The sequence below is a fragment of the Capsicum annuum genome, chromosome 12, assembly GCF_002878395.1.
Source record: "Capsicum annuum cultivar UCD-10X-F1 chromosome 12, UCD10Xv1.1, whole genome shotgun sequence".
NCBI classification, from domain to species: Eukaryota; Viridiplantae; Streptophyta; class Magnoliopsida; order Solanales; family Solanaceae; genus Capsicum; species Capsicum annuum.
This window is the reverse complement of record NC_061122.1, coordinates 154,638,983-154,647,567: the sequence shown is the minus strand read 5'-3', so window position 1 is coordinate 154,647,567 and position 8,585 is coordinate 154,638,983. Positions and strand designations below refer to the sequence as shown.

General features: G+C 34.1%; 1 non-coding gene across 1 annotated transcript; it reads left to right on the top strand.

Moving 5' to 3' along the window:
- The first annotated feature begins 5,763 nt into the window (after positions 1 to 5,763).
- Positions 5,764 to 5,870, top strand: LOC124889880. Its single transcript, XR_007048793.1, has one exon. It is a non-coding gene; the product is annotated as a small nucleolar RNA R71 (small nucleolar RNA).
- Positions 5,871 to 8,585: the final 2,715 nt, after the last annotated feature.

The window sequence follows — 8,585 nt, the reverse complement described above, 5'->3', positions numbered from 1 at the left end:
ACTTAACTGTACCAAAATCCCATCAGAGGGATATAATTATCTATACCATTTGTACCCTTCAATACGAGTGGTACCCACACTCGTACCCAAGGCCATGCCACTTATACCTAACATTGTCCAAGGTATAACTTAACCTAAACCATATCATATCCAAGTATACAACTGGTACCTATGATTCGTACCCCTGGTGGAATAGAATCTAAAGAGAATCAAACACTTCCCATCATACGAGTCTATGGTACGACTCATACCCTAGCTTATAGCTTATGGTGAGCCACTAATACTTAGATTCAACTTAGTCTACCAATTCTAAGATTAATTAAAGAAAAGACCCAAATTAAAGTGGACTTGTGTCCACCGATACAACTCATGCCACCAAAGTCGTAGACATTCCAAAAACCAAATCCAACCTACCAACCAAACTGGTCAGCATAGACTAACCTATACCACTTATATCCCAGTGTATGATCTGTTTCGCCTAATCGTATCCTATCCAATGACCAAAAATCCAAGATATTTTCTAAGGGCTAGAAACCCATGGTGTTTTACTAGCTGAGGATCATGGTCTGAGGTATTTCATTCATCCTAGTGCTACTATGATGTATTCTGACTTGTAAGAAATTTATTGGTGGAATGGTATTAAGAGGGACATAGATGAGTTTGTAGCCAAGTGCCACACTTTTCAGCAAGGTTGAAACTAAAAATTGGGTCATACATTAAAAGAGATTAGTATCCCTACTTGGAAGTGGGAAGTAGTGAATATGGATTTTATCACAAAATTGCCTCGTACAATATATCAGCATGATTTAATTAGGGTCAAAGACTTCAGATACCATAGAGGATTATGCCAGAATATATGTCTAGGAGTTAGTAAAACTTCATGGGATACCTTTATCCATTATTTCAGATAGAGGCACGAATATTACTTCATCGTTTGTCAATCTTTTTAGAAGGACCTCGGTACAAAGGTTAAGCTTAGTACTACATTTCATACGTAAACCGATAGTCAGGCTGAGAGTATAAGTCAGACACGAGAGGACATGTTGAGGGCATATGTTTTAGACTTTAAAAGAAGTTTCTATGACCATCTGACTTTGATTGAGTTTTCTTACAATAATATTTATTATGCTAGCATTCATATGTCTCTATTTGAACCTTTGTATGAAAGTAGGTATAGGTCACATATAAAATGGTTTGAGGTTGGTAGAGAGGCCTTGATTGGGATGATTTATATTCTAGAAGATATTGGAAAGGTTTAGCTAATTCATGAGATATTGAAAATGGCTCAGAATCATCAAAAATCATATGCTGATATAAGAAGAGAAGAGCTCAAGTTTGAAGTGGGCGATTGGGTATTCTTAAAGGTGTCTCCTATGAAGGTAATTATGAGATTCGACAAAAAGGGAAAGCTGAGTCCCTAATTTTTAGGTCCATATGAGAAAAAGAAGTATGTAGGAGAGTTTGCTTATGAATTAAATATTCGGTTAAAGTTGGTTGTGGTTCATCCAGTGTTTCATATTTTAATGCTTAAGAAGTGTATAGAAAACGTCCTTAGTAGTTTCTCTAGAGAGTATTTGGGTCAAAGATAACTTATTGTATAAATAAATTCCTATTGAGATACTTGATTGGCAGGTTTGGAGGCTAAGGAATAAGGAAGTAGCTTCGGTGAAAGTTCTTTGGAGGAACCAATTGGTTCATGGGGCCACTTGGGAAGATGAAGTAGACATGATGGCCAAGTATCCTCATTTCTTTTCCTCCAGTTCCATTCCTACCTAAGGTAAAGTGTTATTTCCAACAAGTTCTTTCCCTTAAGGTCCATTTAAGTGCTCTTATATTGTATTTTATGTACTGAGAAACTAAATCTTGATGATAGTTGTAAGCTTGATTGCAATTATCAATGTGGATGTAGTTATTCTTATCCAAATCCCAATCCTAGATGAATCATATTTGAGGATGAATGTTTTTAAGGGGGATATAATGTAATACCCCTTATCTAAAAGTTTTTGTACATCATACAATATCTCCCTTGAGTTGTATGTACAACATACGATTGGTATGTTGTAGTCATATGCAAGGCAATGTGGAATAGTGGTCATTCTAGTATAGGTACGACTTGACCCCTAGAGGTCATCAAGTAGGGTACAAATCATATGGAGGTAAGTCGTTAGTCCATCAGTATAGGCTCCCTGATAGTCTAACTAAGCAATAAGTGAGGGGCTAAGAGTTGTATAAAGATGATACTATTAATAGGTGGGACTCATATAGTGATGAGTGTGTACCCTTTTAGATTCTGCCAAGCTTACAAGTTGAGAGGCATAGTCGTACCCTTCCATATGAGTCGTAAAGACTAACGACCAATTTCTATAAAGTTTAGTTGAGGGATTTTTGGTATTTTTCTCTCATCTAACTTCCCATCCATGACCAATAACCCTCAAACGGGCATTATTTTCCTCTATTCCATAATAAAATAATGACACTTTCTCCTCTCTTCTTCAAGAACATTCAGATTAGGGTTTATCTCACACAAACTCATCCCTCAAGTCTCAAGATTCAAACTCTCTTCACAAGTCAAGAAATTCAGGTATGTGGGGCTTATTAGCAAGGTTATTCTTTCATACTTTTTCCCAAAGTGCATGATTTAGAGATTTAATTTACTTATTTTTAATTAGGGTTCATACCTAAATAGCCATATTCTTAATTTATGATATTACTATGAGATTGAAAGCTTGAAGTGCATCAAGATTTACATATATTCATATTTTGACTTATAAGATGCATAATGTGATTTGAATTTCATTACCTTGACTGAGATACTATTGAAAGACTTCAAGATGATTATTTAGCATGATGTTTTTTTATGAATTTCTATGAACTAAAGTATGAATTCCAAGCCCCGAGTACAAGTACTGAGTTTACAAGAAGTATATGTTCTTAAGCTCCATTGAAATGTTCTATAACATGATTTAAAGAAATACCTAATATTTTGATCTAAAGATAAGACATGAAATCCACAACTGTTCATCTTAATAATGATTTAAAGTAAAGAGAAGCATAACTGGTTATTTAGTCTATAAAACCTTATGCTATTTTAAGGTGGATTGCTTAACGTATTAGCATATAAGTATTCTGGAAGTAGTATTTAGCACCGAGAAGGGAATTCATATGAGCGTATCCTAAATTCCTTGAAACAATGAGCCACCATAGGTAAAGCTTTTTCCTATTATTGATGAAGTTCAGTGATCACTTAAGTTAAGGTTCTATTCAGATGGTGAGGGGCGGATAGTTCTCCATAAAATGGGTAAGACATTGGACTCCATCGTAGCTCTTATGGTTTATGTTAGTTAAAAGAATCTCCCACAGAAAAAATAAAAAGTAAAGCTTTTAGAACTAAGTGTTATGGATCACAAAGTTTATTATTATGCTTTATTATGCATGTTCATGATTTTGTAATCTTTATATTACTCAAGCTCAAGTTGAGTTATTTATAGTTAGCATGCATCATTTGAAAGTTTATATGAATATTTAGATATCATTTTACTCATATAATCACCCCCACATACTCAGTACATTCCATAGGTACTGACCCACATATGTCTATATGGTACATTGTCTTATCATGTAGGTTCTGGTGCTCATTTCCAGTAGCCCAATTGATTATGTGAATCAACACCTACATCCTAACATTTGGATAGTCCTCATAGTTTGAGGACCCAGTATATCTGACTTTTGTTCATAGATAAAAGTATTTAGTTATTTGACATCAGTTTATGTTTGGGTCATCTAGGGTTTAACCCAATGGCTCTGCAATTAGAATTAGATGCTTGTCAGTCTGTTTATATTTCAAGTTCAAAATATTTATGTAAGATTCCCAAGTTAAAGACTCTCAGTTAAGCTATGAATTTATTTACCTTCAGATTCTAATATGTTTTTTCATTTTTAATATGAGTTTTAAGTTAGTAGGCTTTATGGGTTAGATTAGGATTACTGTAGTCTTGAGCACCATATGATGTCCCGAGGGTACTTTTGGGGCTTTACATAATGTTTGCCACATTCAAAATTTGAACCATTTCAAATGCTTCAACATTACCTAAAATATCATATCCTATCAACGCTCGCTATAGGGCTCCTTGGATGTAATAAAGTTAAAATTAGACTTAAGGTCTATGACTATGATAGCAGATAATTCTTCATATACTGCTTACAACTTTATTTCTTTTTATAGGTTGAACACCTCAACCTTGTCATAAGCATGCATAGTCAACTGTCCTACAAACACATCAATCATTGAATGCATAGTTGCTAGAAAGGGACATCCCAAAATAAATAGGACTTTTGGATCAACATCAAAATCAATAATAATGAAATCCATCATAAATATGAGTGACTCCATTTGCACCAATACATCTTCAACTATTCAGTCAGGTTTAGAAAGCGAATAGTCAGCTAACTGCAAATGACTATGTTGGGCCTCAGGCTGCCTAACCCTATATTTCAGAACAAGGATGTAGGCAAAGTATTTAAGCTCACCCTAATATCACATAAGACTCGAGCACTTATTGATTAACCAATTATAATTTGAATAGTAAAGCTCCCTGGACCCTTCAGCATTGTGGGTAACCTATTTTGAATTCATGATGTGTACTCCTTAGTAAGTGTAACAGTAGCATATTCAGTTTAGAGGTTTTTTGCTGGCTATAATATCTATAATATACTTTGCATATTTTGGGGCACTCAGCAAAACATTAATTAAAGGGTTGTTAACATGAACCTGTTTGAACACATCAATGAACTTTTTATTGTAAACTTCCTTTTGATGTTTCCTCAGCCTTTGTAGGAAAGATGGAGGTGGATTTAAACTTTCCACCTTGGTTTTTGTGGTTTTGGATTTATCTTCAACAACCTTATTTTTATTCTTTGCTTTTTCACCATCAATAGCTTTGTGATTCACCTGCTTAGGTTCTAATTCCTTCAGTTGCAACCCACTTCAAGTAGTAAATATATACACTTATTTTGGGTTCGGCTAAGTATCACAAGGTAAACCTCCCTAAGATCTAGTGTTTTTTGCCCTTGCAATGTGAATCATTTGAACCTCTAAGTTCTTTGTAACAATCTATTGATTCTTTATATCTACTACCAGCTATGATTGAGTAGCAATAATCTATTTTAGCATCTCTTCAATATTACTTGATTGAGCAGTGGCTTGATTTCCCAAAGCATGTTATTGTTTATTTTGATTTACTAGCCCAAGATATTGATTAACATTTTGTCCCTGATTTCCACCCTATGAGAAGTTGGGATGATTTTTCCAGTTAGGATTGTAAGTTTCCAATGTTCTAATTTCCTTGGAGATTTGCATTTTCCACATAATTAATATACTCTGGATTATCTACACAAGCATTTTCTAAATATTCAATGTTACCACATACCTCACACCAAGTCTGTGCCTGATGTACTACATTTACTGTTGGTGGTGTATTCCACAAATTCATATTACTGAACTACATAGTTATTTGATTTTGTAATGCTGGAATCTATGTTGATATAGATGCAAAATGGTCAACCTCCAGTACCCTTACAATCTTCTTTACACTCGTTTTTGGATTTACATTCCACTCAGGATTCCCCTGTGAAATTTGATTTAGCAGTGTGTACAATTCATCATAAGTCTTCTCTAACACCTGTCCAGCTACTATTGAATCCAGGAGAATCTTTGTGTTTGGTTCGAGACCCTTAATAAAAGTATGCACCAACACATCATTATCCTGATAATAGTGAGGGAAATTATAGAGCATAGCCCTTAATCTTTCCCAAGCTTGGTATAGATTCTCTCCATTTTTCTTCCGAAAACTCAGAATTTCATTTCTTAGTCATGTTTTCTTCCCAGATGGAAAAAATTGAATAAGGAATTTTTGAACCAGATCATCCTAAAAAGTGATGGAGTTTTGTGGTTTTGCATTTAACCATCTCTTCGCTTCCCCCAATATAGAAAAAGAGAAGAGAGTCAGTCTGACATAATCAGTAGATAATCTAGTAGGAATATAGGTATCACTAATCTTAGGGAAATTCTATAGATGTTATTGTGGATGCTCATCGGATAAACCTATAAACTACCCACTCGTGTGCAAGATTTGCACCATATTTTGCTTTAATTCAAACCGACCACCTGCAGCTGGCTTGCACATACTATTACTAGCATTTTCACTATGTGGTATTGCCATTTCTCGAATATTTCTAGCTTCTTCTCTATTTGTCGGAGCAGCTAGAGCAATAGGAACAATGTTAATTGGCTCTATCATTTGAATTAGTTGGATTGGGTATTAAAGTGTTACTGCCCTCCACCTTTGATTAAATATCTATTCTGGTTCCAAATATAGCACAACCAATTCTTTTTCTCTTTCCTGCAAAATTCAACCGCTAAGATCAAGTTGTTAACACTTAAATTTTATTATCAAAAGCAAAAATTTATAAAATTAATTTTAATCCTCATCAATGGCGCCAAAATCTTGTTACGGTCTATTACACATGCAAGTGCACATGATCTTACAAGTAATATAGTGACTCAAAAGAATCTGATGTCAAACCCATAAGGACTACTTGATTAGAAATTTGCTTAAATTTTATTTCGACAATAATATATCCAAGTGTTTCAAAGTATCAAAATGGTTGTAAAAATAGTAAATAAATAACTGATAATAAAATAAAAAAAGTATGTCAATAGCAATGTAAGCAAGGTTGTAAACAATGCGAGGGAGAATTCCACGGATGAGTCACTCTTCACAATCATGTAAATCTCAATCTTTATTGTGGTAGTATTGGTTATGGGGATTTTGATTCCCATTGTTTAGTTTACGATCCTTGTCTTACGAACCTCTAGTCTTCTACCTAAAAGAACATCACAACTACATCATTGAGTGGGGATGTGATAATCCATTTTAGATGCTTTAGGTTATCTTCCTTCATTTTAACCAAACAAGGCATTCTAGGTACATTCCTAACCTAACCATTAATTCAAATCCTTTCTTCTATAAAAGATTAAAAATTTTTTCCTTAAACTCTTTAATCTATCCTAATGGTTCTCCTTCTGGGTTCACAAGAGGATTAAACATGTATTTTAATGGTGGCCATTCATTAAAATAGTTAAAACAAGGGAATAAAAACAACCCATATGATAAACCAACTTTAACCACTCTAAGAATATCAAATTACAATGATGTCTTCAGCCTCAACCCTAGAACTAGGTTTTCTAATGAATCATGTTCAAAATCAAAGTCCAAGAGATATAAATAATCATACAAAATTCAAAGTTGAAAGTTGAAAAATTAAAGAACCCTAATAAAGCTCTTGTACGTGTTTTCCCCTTGTTATTCCATGTCCCAAAGATATCCTTAATTATGTTAAGTTTTTCTAATATACTAGGGCTAGATTGCACAAACTTAACTCATCTCTGTACCATAGTCCTTATCGCGGTGACTAATGTCCATGACATACCAGTACCGCAGATGTATACTGGAATGTGTCATGTGATAAAATGAAACCTCTATGCCACAGACCCTACAGTGGAGACTAAGGTCTGTGGCACACTGATATTATGCAGTTTTACTAGAATGTGCTATCTGATTTTATTTCATCAATGTTCCATGGAGCCTATTGTGGATGCTAAGGTTTATGGTACGCTGTCTTTTTATTTTTTTTTTATTTCTAGCTTTTATATATATTTTCTTTCTTCCGCACTTTGTTCCAATGTCCTCATGCTCAACATGTTACTCCAAGTGCTTCCATGATCCAAAATCTTCACATTAATACATCAAAGCATGTTCAATAGCACCACGTTCAGTCCCTACAACACTAATCACATCCTTTAGCAAGAGAATGCGATTTTTACACAAACACAAGATAATTTACAAATTTTAGATCATAGAAAAAGTACACATATGGGTAAATATTCGTACTTGGACATATAATATGCCCAAGATCAATTATGAATAATGACTTATGACCATGATGTTCTTTATAAAAATGATATTGCGCATTTAGAGAGGTTTTCCCTCTTAGATATGTTATATGGACCATAGAGGTGATAATCCTCTTAGATATGATAATTGGCCTAGAGAGGTGATATTACTCATAGTCATGATATATATGACCTAGTGATATGAGATACCTTATAGGTATGATGTGCCTCCTCATTATCCTTTATGGCCTAGTAATATGTTATATATCCTAGATGTGAGATGCCTTAGTTATGTTGTGCCTCCTAGATGTGAGACGATTACGAATATGCTTTACAGCTTAAAGATATATTATGCCTCATAATTGGAATATTCCTTATAGATATGAAATAGCTTATAAACATGATTATTGATATGATTTTGGATTTGTATGTGGTCCTAAGGTCGTGATTATGATGTTATGATTATTCCGAGCACATTATTCGGCCAAGGGTCGTGTTACAATATCGCTTAGATATCCGGGAAGTAATTGTCCTTGTAACGGATACGATTGTAGTTTATGAATATATATATATATATATGTATGTATATATATATGTGTGTGAGTATGTGTTTATATAGACTCTCTTCGGCAGA